The sequence below is a fragment of the Dermacentor andersoni genome, chromosome 4 (genome assembly GCF_023375885.2).
Source record: "Dermacentor andersoni chromosome 4, qqDerAnde1_hic_scaffold, whole genome shotgun sequence".
NCBI classification, from domain to species: Eukaryota; Metazoa; Arthropoda; class Arachnida; order Ixodida; family Ixodidae; genus Dermacentor; species Dermacentor andersoni.
Genome location: NC_092817.1, coordinates 222,040,470 through 222,056,481, shown reverse-complemented (window position 1 = coordinate 222,056,481; position 16,012 = coordinate 222,040,470). Strand labels below are relative to the sequence as shown.

Below are 16,012 nucleotides of genomic sequence, written 5' to 3'. Positions count from 1 at the left end.
GCTTATAAGCAAATATGTGGGCAAGGGCTGATAAACCCAGCACAACAAAGCCATCTGCAGTGCTATCACAGTGTGTTGCTGATATACCACATCCCTCTGCACCTGGGGCGTAGCCAGGGAGACGGGAGGCTTAACACTTTCGGGACCGACCCATAGGCCATCGATCACATGTGATCAATGGTTTTGTGTGTGCTGCCACGTTCAAATTTCCGCACACTTGGACAAGTAGCCCCATCTAGGAGGTCGTTGGGAACTAGACTCTTGGTTTTGACGTAGTTTCTTTCGTTTTCCAGCAGGTGGCAATACGTGAGAAAGCATTTTCTAGAGTGCGACGGTGGCGGACGCAGTGGAAAATGGCGTCGTGCTTGTGTCCGGTCGCTCGAAGAGACCACCGTCAATCGTGCGATTCCGCTGCTTTGGCAACAGATTTTTTTTATGAACCGAGCAGCAAAGAGTCTGAAGATGACTTCGGCAGCTCTGATTTCATTTTGGACTCTGATTCGGGTGACAACGAACCGCGGAGTTCATCTAGTAGCCGAAGGTCAGCCTAGTTCCACATTCAGTTCTCTCTGGAGTAGTTGAACGGGCTCGCTATATGTTCTCGTTATTTTGTCCTTACTTGGTAGGGTCTCAAAAAGCTACGGTAATGGTCTGCTTCTGCCAGTGCAAAAGCGGATCGAGTTTTCGCCGAAACAGGAACCTGGCGTGTACTTGGGTACAGACGTGGGCGTGGCACTCAGAAGCGTATCAAAAAAATTCCTGACTGCTCTGGACTTCTTTCTTCTGTTTTTCTCGATGAACGTGATCAAAACCATTTGCGAAAACACGAACAAGTATGCTTGGACTCACATTTTGGAAAAACCATTGCATGCTTGTTCTGACAGATCTTGGGAAGAAGTCACCCCAAGTGAAATGCTGAAGTTTATCGGGCTCATAATTTACATGGGCATTGTGAAGGTTCCTCGGCTAAAGTTGTATTGGAATGTAGGAAATCTGTACAGTGTTCTGCTCCCACCACGGATCACGCGGCGATGCCGGTTTATAGCTCTCCTTGCAATGTTGCATGTTGCGGACTTGGACGATGTAACTCAAAATTCAAGAGGAAAGCTCCGATACATGTGGTGGCTCCTGGAGCACATGAACGAAGTGTCAGCAAATGTTTTCCAGCCACATTGCGATCTTTCCGTGGATGAGCGCATGGTCAAATTGAAAGGGCGGTCAGGCATCCGACAGTACAGCAAAGATAAAGTAACAAAATGGGGCTACAAGCTGTGGGTCCTAGCTGACCCTGGCACCAGATATACTGTGCAGTTTAGCGTATATACCGGTAAGTGTGAGCAGCCAGGGCCCCGTGGGTTGGCTTTTGACGTGGTTTGCCAGCTGTGTCACAAATATCTTGATCAGGGCTACAGGATTTATATGGACAATTTTTACACTTCTATGCGCCTCTTTAGTCATCTTCTCAGCCGAAAAACATTGGCTTGCGGAACCACATGCAAGGATCACCGAGGATATCCTGCTGAACGGTGGGGAAAAAAAAACTCGACGCGGCGACATTCGATGGCTGCGCGATCAGAACATCCTGTACCTTCAGTGGAAAGACCGGCATGTTGTCAACATGATGAGCACGGTTCATACTGCAAATGCCACGGTCATCACAAAAAAAAAAGGGAAAGAAGGTAAAGCTCCGGGCCTCGCATATCTGTAACAAAGCCTCTGCTGATCCATGATTATAATGGTGGCATGCTAGGCGTAGATAAATCGGATCACATGATTGACTATTATAATGTTGTAATGAGAAGCGTATGGTGGCAGAAGACTCTGTTCTTCCACTGTGTCGATATTGCATGGGTGAACACTTTCATACTCTTCCAAGCTCACCGCACATTGCGCCCAGAGATTCCTGAGTTGGCACGCACTGCCGGGTTTGACCTCCTAGCTTTTAGGGAAGAGCTCATTCAGCAGCTTCTAAATCTTAGCGGTGCCAAGCAAGCACACATGCCTCCACCACCTGTCACAAAACATAGTCCCCAGCAGCTGCGAAGCAACTGACCACGGCGGCGGTCAGACCTGTGATGCAGTAGAGGGTGCTAAAAATACCTGCGTCCGGACAGGCCGCCATGGGAATCTGAACCTGGCAACGTTTAATGCTAGAACGTTATCTAGTGAGGCGAGTCTAGCAGTGCTATTGCAGGAATTAGAGGGCAGTAAATGGGATATAATATGGCTCAGTGAAGTTAGGAGGACGAAAGCATATACAGTGCTCAAAAGCGGGCACGTCCTGTGCTACCGGGGCTTAGCGGAGAGACGAGAACTAGGAGTCGGATTCCTGATTAATAAGGATATAGCTGGTAACATACAGGAATTCTATAGCATTAACGAGAGGGTGGCAGGTCTTGTTGTGAAACTTAATAGAGGTACAAATTGAAGATCGTACTGGTCTATGTCCCTACATCTAGTCATGATGACCAAAAAGTCGAAAGCTTGTATGAAGATGTGGAATCGGCGATGGGTAAAGTCAAAACAAAATGCACTATACTGATGGGCGACTTCAATGCCAGGGTAGGCAAGAAGCAGGCTGCAGACAAGTCAGTGGGGGAATATGGCATAGGCTTTAGGAATAGCAGGGGAGAGTTATTAGTAGAGTTTGCAGAACAGAATAATATACATATAATGAATACCTTCTTCCGCAAGTGGGATAGCTGAAAGGGGAGGTGGAGGAGCCCGAATGGCGAGACTAGAAATGAAATAGACCTTATACTCTGCGCTAACCCTGGCATCATACAAGATGTGGACGTGCTCGGCAAAGTGCGCTGCAGTGACCATAGGATGGTAAGAACTCGAATTAGCCTATACTTAAAGAGGGAACAGAAGAAACTGGTACATAAGAAGCCGATCAGTGAGTTAGCGCTAAGAGGGAAAATGGAGGAATTCCGGATCAAGCTACAGAACAGGTATCTACCGGCATGGATCAAGCTACAGAACAGGTATTCAGCTTTAACACAGGAAGAGGACCTTAGTGTTGAAGCAATGAACGACACTCTTATGGGCCTCATTAAGGAGTGTGCAATAGAAGTCGGTGGTAACTCTGTTAGACAGGACACCAGTAAGCTATCGCAGGAGACGAAAGATCTGATCATGAAATGCCAATGCATGAAAGCCTCTAACCGTACAGCTAGAATTTAACTGGCAGAACTTTCCAAGTTAATCAACAAGTGTAAGACAGCTGACATAAGGAAGTATAATATGGATAGCATTGAACATGCTCTCAGGAACGGAAGAAACCTAGAAGCAGTGAAAAAGAAACTAGGAATAGGCAAGAATCAGATGTATGCATTAAGAGACAAAGCCGGCAAAATATCAATACTAATATGGATGAGATAGTTCAAGTTGCTGAAGAGTTCTATAAAGATTTATACAGTACCAGTGGCACCCACGACGATAATGGAAGAGAGAACAGTCTAGAGTAATTTGAAATCCCACAAGTAACGCCGTAAGTAAAGAACGCTTTGGGAGCTATGCAAAGGGGGAAGGCAGCTGAGGAGGATCAGGTAACAGCAGATTTGTTGAAGGATGGTGGGCAGATTGTTCTCGAAAAACTGGCCACCCTGTATACGCAATGCCCCATGACCTCGAGCGTACCGGAATCTTGGAAGAATGCTAACAGAAGAATGCTAACATAATCCTAATCCATTAGAAAGGGGACGCCAAAGCCACACTATAAATCAGGTGATAGAGAAATGTTCAGAATATACCCAACTGTTATATACAGCTCTCATTGATTACGAAAAAGCATTTGATTCAGTCAAAACCTCAGCAGCCAGGGCGGCGAGAAACAGGGTGTAGACGAGCCATATGTAAAAATACTGCAAGATATCTATAGTGGATCCACAGCCACCGTAGTCCTCCATAAAGAAAGCAACAAAATCCCAATAATGAAAGGTGGCAGGCAGGGAGATACGATCTCTCCAATGCTATTCACAGCGTGTTTGCAGGAGGTATTCAGAGACCTGGATTGGGAAAAAGTGGGGATAAGAGTTAATGGAGAATACCTTAGCAACTTGCGATTCGCTGATGATATTGCCTTGCTTAGTAACTCAGGGGACCAATTGTAATGCATGCTCACTGACCTGGAGAGGCAAAGCAGAAGGGTGGGTCTAAAAATTAATCTGCAGAAAACTAAAGTAATGTTTAACAGTCTCGGAAGAGAACAGCAGTTTGCGATAAGTAGCAAGGCACCGGAAGGGGTAAGGGAATACATCTACTTAGGGCAGGTAGCGACCGTGGATCCGGATCATGAGACTGAAATAATCAGAAGAATAAGAATGGGCTGGGGTGCGTTTGGCAGGCAATCTGAGATCATGAACAGCAGGTTGCCATTATTCCTCAAGAGAAAAGTGTATAACAGCTGTGTCTTACCAGTACTCACGTATGGGGCAGAAACCTGGAGGCTTATGAAAAGGGTTCTGCTTAAATTGAGGACGACGCAACAAGCTATGGAAAGAATGATGGGTGTAACATTAAGGGATAAGAAGAGAGCAGACTGGGTGAGGGAACAAACGCGAGTTAATGACATCTTAGTTGAAATCAAGAAACAGAAATGGGCATGGGCAGGACGTGTTATGAGGAGGGAAGATAACCGATGGTCATTAAGGGTTACGGACTGGATTCCAAGGGAAAGGAAGCGTAGCAGGGGGCGGCAGAAAGTTAGGTGGGCGGATGAGATTAAGAAGTTTGCAGGGACAACATGGCCACAATTAGTACATGACCGCAGTAGTTAGAGAAGTATGGAAGAGCCTTTGCCCTGCAGTGGGCATAACCAGGATGATGATGACGATGACGAAAAGGATCCTTCAAATGGTCTGTGGAGCGAACGCGCGGCGTAAGTACGACAAGAACAGCAAAGACCGACACATTGAGGAATATTGGGGAAGGAAGTGTGCCGCCGCTTCTTTGAAGGAGCTTGAGCTCAAAAAACAAAGTGATGGCTGACACTGTGGTGTAGATGTCCCTCATCTAAACGAAACTAAACACTTGAAAGCAGTGAAACGCAACACTGAGGCGTTGTGCATGGGCTGAGAGAATGTGAGGACAGTTGAGGTTGACTTTCCAGCTACTGAACGAGAAGCTCACTTGTGACGTTGTTCAGCCCTCATAGCAGTGAGCACGCTATCAGTTGATAGAAATAGCTCATATTCGAAAATATTTGCTTCTGTGTGCATCTTTTTATTCATATTTGAAAATGTACAACTTGATTTTGCAGTTGGCCTTACCTTTTTCTTCTTTTGAAGATATTATTACGATATCATCGAGCGATGCTCAAGGGACGAGCTACCGCGAGAACGACGGCGAAGTGGGTCTGTGCCCTTGGCGCGAGTGAATGTCAGCCTGGCACTCTGGCTCCAGTCCAGTGTAAATAGTCTGTAAATAGCCTCTTTCGTCTGTCTCTTTCTACACGTAACATTCTGGTGGAGGTCAGCGATCCCCGTCCTCGCCACGGAACTCCGGAGTGGTCGGTACATCGAGCTTGTCACCATGCCTCCCAGTGACAAGCCCGCCTCTGCAACGGCTTCGGCTGGTCCGACTACTCCAATCGTCACGGTTGCCCAACATTGCGACCCTGGTGTGTTCTCTGGCCTGGAGGGACAGGACGTTGATGAATAGATCAAGCTATATGAACATGCCAGCGCTAATAACAGGTGGGACCCAACCGTTATGCTCGCCAATGTCATCTTTTATCTTGGCGGCACCCCGCGCGTGTGGTACCAGACGCATGACGACAAGATAAGCAGTTGGGACTCTTTCAATGAAAAGCTACGGGAACTGTTCGGCGACCCCATTGGCCGCAAGGTTCCCGCAAGAAAGGCTCTTGCGTCTCGTGTGAACATCTACAGAGCCGTACGTTTCATACATCTTCGACGTCTTGGCTCTATGCCACAAAGCTGACGATGCTATGTCTGAATCAGATAAAGCGTCACGTGTCCTAAAAGGCATCGCCGACGACGCTTTCAATTTGCTTGTTTTTGGCAATGTCTCGACAATCGACTCCATCATTAAAGAATGCCGTTGCCTTGAACAAGCTAAGAGCCGCCGTATCACACACCACATCACATGGCTACCCAACACCGCTGCTACGTCGACATGTGAGGGTCGATCGCGTCAGGCCACCACCTGTGACGACGTTACCCGTATTGTTCGCCGCTAGCTCGAGGCCGCCTGTTCGCCAGCTTTCTCCATGACGCCTCCCAATCCACCAGCAACCACGATTGCCATGATTCAGGCCGTAGTCAGACAGGAATTTGAGAACATGGGTCTGAACTCCATGTGTTCAACATCTCAACCCAGCGTCCCCAGTTCTCTACCGGCCCTCCTCGCCCCCGACAGTCTTTTTCCGCCACATCTCGCCGCAACCCGTCCGATTGGCGTACCCCTGATGATAGACCAATCTGCTTTCACTGCTGTCGCATCGGCCACATCGCTCGTCACTGCCGCAACCAATGGGCACCACCTCCTCGGACATATGACACCACTTATTCCCGCACCATTGGATCTTCTGTTCCCTATGCCACCCGCCATGAACCCACTGCCACTGATGCTCCTGCTCCGAACCTTCGCTACAGCTGCTCGCCTACACCTCGATGCCGTCAGTCTCGTTTGCCACAACTCCGCCGCTTCTCTTCGTTGCCTATCACCTCCCGGGCCCAGCCGGAAAACAAGGCACTGCAGCTTGTGGAGGTGAAGCTGCGTTGTCGACACTGCCCTCAAATCCTCTGCTCACGTTAAACACGAACCAAAACCTTCTTGACGTTGACGGCTATCAGGTCACGGCACTCATTGATACAGGGGCATATCTTTCCATTATGAGTGCTGCCTTCCGACGACGACTGAACAAGCTCCTCACCCCAGCGTCGGCACGCGTCGTCCGCATTGCGGATGGCGGTACTATGCCTATCGTCGGCATGTGTACGGCACGTGTTAGCATCGCCGGCCGCCACACTCCTGTCCTCTTCACCGTGATTGCTCATTGCCCCCACGACCTCATTCTCGGCCTCGATTTTCTCTCCGCGCATTCTGCTCTTATTGACTGCTCTGCCAGTACCCTTCGCCTTGAGTTGCCGATTCTCGCAGAACCTTCTGATGCACCCCAGTGCCGCCTATGCCCCACCAGCTTTATTCGCCTGTTGCCAAAATCAATAGCCTATATTGAACTCTTGTCTTCCCCACCAGTCCCTGATGGCGAGTACCTCGTCACTCCTCTGCCCGACATTCCACTACAGTATGACTATACCGTGCCACACAGTATACTTACTATTACTGCGAACCGCACTTTCATGCCTATCTTTAACTTTGGATTGGCAAAGCAAATTCTATCGCGAGGTATTTGCCTTGCCAACGTTAATTATCTCGGTGACCATCACGTCGCAACTTTATCGACCGATGCTTCTTGCGAGCTTAGCAGGCCCATCGTGCCAGCCTCGGCCGCCGATCCCAAGATACAGGAAGTGGTTGCGACAGACCTGTCTTCTGCGCAGGCTGAAGACCTTTATCAAGTATTATCGTCCTACAGAGATATTTTCGACTTCGACGATCGCCCTTTAGGCCAGATGCTCGCAGTCAAGCATCGGATTCTTACTGGCGATGCTACTCCTATTCACCGACGACCGTATCGAGTTTCTGCGTGGGAATGCCAAGTAATTCAAAGCGAAGTGAACAAAATGCTAGACAAAAACATCATTGAGCCTTTTGAGTCCCTGGGCGTCACCTGTAGTGTTGGTTAAGAAGGATGGCACGTGGCGCTTCTGTGTAGACTACCGTCATCTGAACAACATTACTAAGAAGGATGCCTACCCGCTCCCACGTATAGACGAGGCCCTTGACTGCCTCCACAGTTCCAGCTATTTCTCTTCTATTGATCTTCGTTCTGGATACTGGCAGATTGCTGTTGACGATATGGACAGAGGAAAAACCGCGTTCATCACACCTGATGGCCTATACCAATTTAAAGTAATGCTGTTTGGATTATGCAACGCCCCTGCCACCTTTGAGCGTATTATGGACTCCTTGCTCCGAGGTTTCAAATGGTCCACATGTGTCTGCTACCTCGACGACGTCATCGTCTTCTCGCCCACGTTCGACGCTCACCTTGAGCGTCTAACAGCTATACTTGATGAATTTCGAAAGGCGAAGCTGCAACTTAACTCGTCCGAATGTCTTTTTGGCCGCCGCCAAATTACTCTTCTGGGCCACCTCGTGGACGCTTCCGGAGTACAGCCTGATCCCCACAAAACTCGCGCTGTCCGAGACTTTCCGGTTCCGAAGACAGCCGCAGACGTTCGAAGTTTTGTAGGGCTATGCTCGTACTTTCGTCGTTTTATTCAAGATTTTGCGGCAATTGCTAGACCCCTCACTAATCTTTTGAAGAAAGGCGTACAATTCTCGTGGGGTACTGCAGAAGCCGCCTTTTCTCGTCTCATTACTCTTCTCTCCTCACCACCGATTCTCGCCCACTTCGACCCCGATGCCCCCGCAGAATTGTGTACAGATGCCAGCGGTCATGGCGTAGGTGCCGTCTTAGCCCAGCGTCAGCATGGCCAGGATCTCGTTATTGCTTATGTGAGCCGCCTCCTCACACCATCGGAGCCAACTATTCCATTACGGAACGAGAATGCCTTGCTGTAGTGTGGGCGGTTGCGAAGTTTCGTCCTTACCTTTACGGTCGCCCTTTATCCGTATTCAGTGACCATCACGCTCTCTGCTGGCTCTCATCGCTAAGAAATCCTACAGGCCGGCTTGGTCGATGGGCTTTGAGGCTACAAGAATTTTCATATTCCGTGGTCTACAAGTCTGGCCACCTGCACCACGACGCTGACAGCTTGTCGCGTCACCCTGTTGACGACCCTGACTCCTCCAATATTACCAGTGCGGCTTGCGTATTCTCTGTGTCGCAGCTGCTTCATTTCGCCGACGAGCAACGTCGTGGCGCCTACATCAGAGCACTCATCAACCGTTTTGAACACTCTCCGGCTGACGCCACACTACGCTTCTTCGTCCTCCGCGACGGTATTCTGTACCATCGTAACCTTCATCCGGACGGCTCTGAGTTCCTACTTGTCATACCTAAACACCTCCGCTCAACCGTTCTAGAAGAGCTTCACAACGCCCCAACGGCAGGACACCTCGGTGTATCTCGAACCTATGACGGTGTACATCGCCGTTTTTTCTGGCCGGGCCTTGCCCGTTCCGTACAACGTTACGTCGCCGCTTGTGAACTTTGCCAACAACGCAAAAAGCCTTCCCAGCTCCCCGCTGGTTACCTGCAGCCGCTTGACATCCCTGCCGAGCCCTTCCATCGTGTCTGCTTATGCCTCAACCACTGGCACGCGTCGGCAAGCTTGGTGCACGCCGACAAGCGAACGCTTCGCTTTGCGTTGGTGGGAGGAAGAGGGCACGCAACCACTAGACAGAAGCTCCGACGCGCGCCGAAGCTCGCTCCTCGGCTGCGGCGCATTGTTGCTAGACTATTCCGTCTTCATCCGTCAAAGTCCGGCCTGAAACAGCCTGCTGTAAACTAAGCTTGGAACAATAAGTTAGTGATCTGTATGTGCTTTTAGATATAAAAAACATGTTTTAATAATGAATATATGCCTGCTGCAACAGTTTGTTTTTATTTTTGAAGTAACAATAATGCACAATATATCGACATCAGCGGTCACGCGTCGTCTGTCTGCAAGATCGCTTTGCAAACACCTGCATGACGATGCCATATATCAAAAACTGTTGTACCATTTCATTTTTTGGTAGCTTATTGCACAGCCAACTATGTAACAATTAGGCGTGCAAAGTATAACTGAAAAAATCTGTGTTGGAAATATTCCCACGTAGTAGTGACGGTAAATAAATAGTGCCGACTCAATCGCAACAATAGCGGCGAGCAATGTCGGCAATCGTCGAAAATGTCATCTGCGGGTCAAGCGCGTCGGTTTGCATACGTCAGTCGTCGAGATTACAGCCTATTCGCTGGTGCCCGCGCGCCTTCCAAGAATTACAACACAATTCGTGTCACGTATGCATTTAGATTAACATGGTTCGTCGACAACAGACAGAACCATCAATAACATTCGCGAAACTTCCGATACGTTCAGGCGCATCCTGCACCGAGCGATAATGTTTAACATTTTTTAGCCGGCGAAATACGGTAACCAGATACAGATAAAGCATCCATGTCAATATAATTATGCTTGTTGGTGCATGAAAGGAAAGTGAAAAAGTGGGTTTCTGAGAAAATCAGCAAAAAAGAATTGAAACACCTATAGCACTCACAAAAAAAAAAAATCTATAATAGCTAAAATTTGTGTAATTCGTAGCTTGTCTCCCCCGATTCTTGATTCTCTTAAATCTAGCCCATGGATCACCTCTATTATTCTGGGTTAACACCGCATCCGGAGGCCTTCACATTGAGTGTGTTGCTACAAAACATTTTCACAGAGTAAGGGCCATGTTCTATTGTAACTGGTTTCCACATGTCAAGTTTGTTTTTCTTTTACATTAATGAAATGACATACCGTCAGATAATACAAGCTTGAGAATTGGAGTGTTTTAATAGGGGTCTTTCGTTGCCCTTTGCCAAGTCGTACTATTGAAGTGCTTATTCGAATGTATGGGAGCAGCTCATTTGCATAGTATAAGAAATATATAAACAGGTTATTTTCACAATTTATACACTTCGTCACCACAAAAAGAAATTGTTTTATCGTTTTCAGCCTGCTATGATGTTTTGACTGAGAAAGATATATTCAGTTTGTTCTGGGAGGCACGCAATAATTGCGGTGGCATATTTGATTGCACAACACTGGATACAGTAGCTAACCATGATTATTACTCAGATGAAATTAGTAGCACAGTGCATATGATCAGGCACATAGCATATTATTATTGCACTTTTTTAATTCATGCCTTTTTTTTAATTGTACAGAAGCTACTGCACTGAAATAGTATACTAGTACATACTTAAAAAGCACGATTTTATACTATGATAATAATAATCGTTCAAATGTTTATTGTAGTGCCCAGGAACAGCTAGAGAGCCTTTGTACTGGTGCATATATCGAGCACTATGCGAGACAAAATGTACAGAAAACATGAATGTGGTAGACAAAAAAAATGCAAGATAGAGAAACAAATAAGAAAAAAGAAAAAGAGGAAAAGTAAACGGGGAGTTAATCCTATGTGATTATCTACAGATGCACAAAACACAGGAAACGAACTCTGAAGTATGTTTTGGAGTCGAGTTTATACAGCACAATCTTGCAACAAGGCCAGGCAACGAATGTGGAATGCTACCTGCTATACTGTTGCGGCACGAACAAATGCATATGATCAAGAAGCTTTAGGGAATGCATAATGTCATGGACCACCTTATACAGGAACAAAAGGTGTGATTAAGTCTTGAATCTAGAGGTGCAAGTTGAAGTATATTTGAGAAGGCTCAACTGTGGTCGTCAGAACGGCAAAAGGTATCAATTTATTCTGGATGCATTCAATGAGGTCAGAATTAGATTTGCTCATTGCACCCCCTCCTACAGAGGCATACTCTAGTAGTTGGCGGCACACGGCAGAATTTCAGAAACACAGTAGGCGAGTGAAAATCATGCAATATACGGCATGCAATTCCAAGAGCGTGAAGGGCATGTCATGTAATTACCTATGTGAAGAGAAGCTTAGCATTTTGTCGAAGTACACACCAAGATCTTTCATTTCATCGACCCTAAGGAGTGGAGCATCACGTAGGGTGTATCAAAATTTCACATCGTGCGTTTTCTGCATATAACTTAATGCCATAGTGTTGGAAGCATTTAAGAGTACTTATTGTTTCTTTACCAGTTTGAGAGTGAAAAAATGTCTTTCTGGAAGTCGATGCAGTGGTGAACACTGTTGACAGTCTGAAATAGTTTTAAGTTGTCGGCACACAAAGTCATGCTGTTCATTTATTAAAATGCTCTTAGCACTAACAGAAAGCAAGGAATCTAATATCGATTCAAACACTTTTGACGCACTGCAGAGGATAGATATAGGTCGGCAGTTAGCTGCACATCTAGCACCTGATTTGGGCATGGGCAATGTCCATGCTACCTTCCGAGTGCTAGAAAAGGTACTAAACTTTAGGGAACTATTGAAGATGCTTGTGAGAATGGGGAACAAGTATGCTTCCATATGTCTTAACCCTTTCAGACACCACTTTATCCCGTTGATTGAAAAGTTGCTTCCACCACATCTCTTGCATCCTCAGAATCGTAGAAAGTGTACAGCCGCAGCAAATACTAAGAATTTTCAATTGCTTAGCGAGTTTTGTCAAGTTTACAAAATTTTGACTCCATGTGAAAACTCACTACAGGAACACAAAATATGAGAAGATGTACTATTTTGTGTTTTGCAAAGCTTGAAAAGCACTTATCCAGCAACTTGAAAATTATGCCTGGTGCACGACATTGCAAAAAACAATGAAAGAAGTGAACCCGCTACATACAACATACTGACACAGTAAAAACTCCCAGCCGTCTACCTTCCCACTCATTTGTTAAAACATTCTGCATGTTATTCAAAATTGCAGCACAGTTCCAATAATAAGTGTTTCAATATGTATGAAACACATTTTAAATACCATTACTTTCATCAGTGCTTTTGCTATTGATGCATGCTCCTGCTGTGCACAGTTGTGTAGACAGCGTCTCAAAGGGTTAAGCTCTGCAGAGGAAATACCAACACCACAAGAAAAAGAAAGTTTAAGGAAAGTTTAAGGCACTTCATATACTTGGAAACAAGGTTTTCATTGACTGATAGCATACACTGTGCCAGACTGAGAAGGAAGGTTACTTGAAGCATTTTCCACACTATATAGCAAACAGAAATGTTCTGCAAAGGCATCAGCAGTGTTCGAGACAACACCACTACTTTCATGAAGACGACGTACATCTTTGGCACTCTTTTTAGAAGAGGGAGCCCACAAAGCTCCAGAAATATCTTGAATTATGTGTCATGCTGGCTTCAACACAATCAATGTGGTCGTAGTGATGATAATAATAATAATAATAATAATAATAATAATAATAATAATCTTAGTGGTAACTTGGCACACTAGACTAAAAAGAAGGTTGATGCCTGTATGTTAGAGCATCTGATAACCAGCCATCTAGAGCAGGAATTTGCAGGATGCAGAAGACACTTCCTTCCCCTCCACGTGCACACACACTTGCTCAATAACACAGCACGGCACACATTCGAGAGGTGCACAACACACAGGAGTGCCAATTCAGTCTGGTTCCAAGGAAGGAGAATCCAAATCGCCAGGGGGGTGGAGAGAAAGCTCTACATGCCAGATATAATCATGGAGTTGTGGTGTCGGGCCATAGAGGCGCGATGAGGGCTCAGGCTGTGTTGACCACTTGTTCAGACGAACTGAAGAAAGATTAGTGCTGTCCAGAGAGTCGTCAAGCACCCTGCAGTATAGACTAGTGCAATGTTGCGCTGGTATTGCAGGGTGTGCTACTTGAGGGGTTTGAGGCAATCCTCGAAGGCTGGCATGAAGTTGTGACAACCGAAAAGACGGGAGTAAAGGGTGCGTATTGTCCGGCGCTGAACAAGCTTAAGTTTGTTAGCATCGCGAGTTTGGTACGGGAACTATACTGATAAGCAGTACTCAAGTCGTGACAGAATGATAGAAGTGTAGAGTGCTCGGAAAACCTTAGGTCATCAGGGAAGGGAGACACGGGACACAAACCCAAGAATGGGCCGTTGCTTACATACAGTGCTGGTGACATATGCGGAAAAGTTGAGAGAAGAGCTAAATGTTACACCCAGAATGGGAAGGGCCCGAACAGTCTATATACAGGTGCCTCCAAGGAAGAAGGTTGGACGTGCAGCAGTTTTGTTGTGGCTGATACGCATGGCAGCACTTTTTACGGTGCTATTACAAAGTTTGATATTGTAGGCCCAGTCGTTCACCTTTACGGAATGTATTTATTGTAAGCACATATGCGGTGCATCGGCATGTTCTTGTTGTGGAAGTGTTAACTTGTTAATCAAACACATTCTGCACAGATGCATTAGTAACTTGGTCTTGAGTAGATCTTTGTCCTGACTACAATTTATAGTATCGCAGTAAGAAACATTTTAGTAGAAGCTGAAGGGATTCCAGCAGTTTAAGCATACCGACTTCACAAAACACTGATGACACCTTTTCACCTTCTCCACAATGCGCTCACACCATCTACACTTTCCATAAGCAAGAAGTGAGATAAAAAATCAATTACAGTTTCATTGACTCAGTACTTGCTGCTTCAGAAGCGGGCATCGAAGCAATCGTGGTATACGCTGCTGCATGCATAGGTCTTGCATGATGCAGGTCCTGCTATGCACTGCACACAGGGCACACGTTGCAAACAGATTTCTTTTTGCAGTGCTCAACTATAAGGACACACTGACTCAAACATGACTGCGTTGTCACGTATGCTGCAGTGTTCTTGATTGCTACACGAGCGATTTATCCCCAACTAGCCCAAAAGACGGACACACTTGAAAGAAGTGAGTGAATGAGTACAGTGAACTTGTACTGAACTGGATTCACATGCCGAATAGAAGAGCGCAGTTTCAGCTGAAACAGGCGGCACGGCTGATTATGTAAGTACTTCCAATAGTTCGGCAACTCGTGTATTTCGCTTTCGGAAGTTATCTTCACCACTGGAAACAGCGCAGAGCTTGCCCGCTAAACTTGAGTCACCCGACACCACACGAAACACGCCGCGGTTGACCAACCCAACTTCCACACGGTTCATTCACCACATCACAGGTCACACGAAGTCAAGAGTGCCATATTTTAAATCACTGCAGCACCAAACGGACCTGAAAATTAATTTCCTTCGACAGAGTTTCTTAGCTGGGTTTCTTCACTCACCAGTTACGAACTCGATGGACGCACTAGGCCTACGCGTAACGTAAACAACATCGGCGATAGGCGAGTGCTGATTGTCCAGACTTCGGAGCTCATAAACGTCTCCATTCGTTTTGAGCACAACAAAATACACACACAACAAGCACAGACGTTGCGGCAATCGTGATTCAGTTGGCTGTTTTAGCAGACGATCGTACCGAGCCCGACGGAACCCAGTGGGCAGGTTGGATTAGTCGGCGTCATTCGAAGTCGCTTCAGATCCACATCGCACTGCCACAACCCACGGTGGTCGGTCGGTTGGTCGGTCGTTGTCGGCCTACTATTACAACACTGTCTTCCAGGAACACTGTCGCGCGCGTCGTGCGTCCAAAGAACTCGGACGATCGTTGGTGCCGGCGCCTTCGCACGGTCGGCCATCATAGGCATAGCAGCCGGAGGATTCGCAGCCTCCGATTGGTTGACGCTTGCGATGCGTTGCAGCCTCTCATTGGTGCACGCCGGCGCAGCGTCGCCTCGCGTCGGCAAACTTCTAGCACCGGCAGGAGACATATAATCGCTGCGCGTGCCAGTGGTTGGGGCATTAGACCTTCTCGGCCCATTTCCGGAATCTACATCAGAAAATAAGTGGGTTGCAGTCGCGGCGGACTACGCGACCCGCTACGCCGTAACCCGCGCTCTGCCGACCAGTTGCTTAACTGAGATAATGATCTAAATAAAGGATGGACGCTTGATTCTGCAACCCGTGAGGGAGCACGGCGAAGCGTCGTCAGGGGAGAGAGCGTGGGAAGTGAAAGATGATAGAGAAAGAGGGAGGATATGGCCTAATAGACTGCACTATGCGCCACAGGTGGCAGTCTTCAGTAAAGTTGCCAGCGTTGTAGCGGGCGCTTTAGGGTGTCTATTCCCGTGGAACTTATAAACTCCAGCAGGCTTCGCAGCGCTGGAAGGTGTGGACGCACCAGGAACAGCAGGTCAGTCTCTGTGGCCGCTGGAAGGCCGTGGCGTCTGTAGGTGTTGATCACTGTGGAGCGTTCCTGCACCAAGGATGGGCAGGCACAGAGAAGGTGC

At 47.1% G+C, this 16,012-nt stretch overlaps 1 protein-coding gene across 6 annotated transcripts in view; it reads left to right on the top strand.

The window, feature by feature from the left end:
• Nucleotides 1–16,012, top strand: part of LOC126538383 (uncharacterized) — a 606,484-nt gene that overhangs the window by 315,506 nt on the left and 274,966 nt on the right. The window lies entirely within an intron of this gene.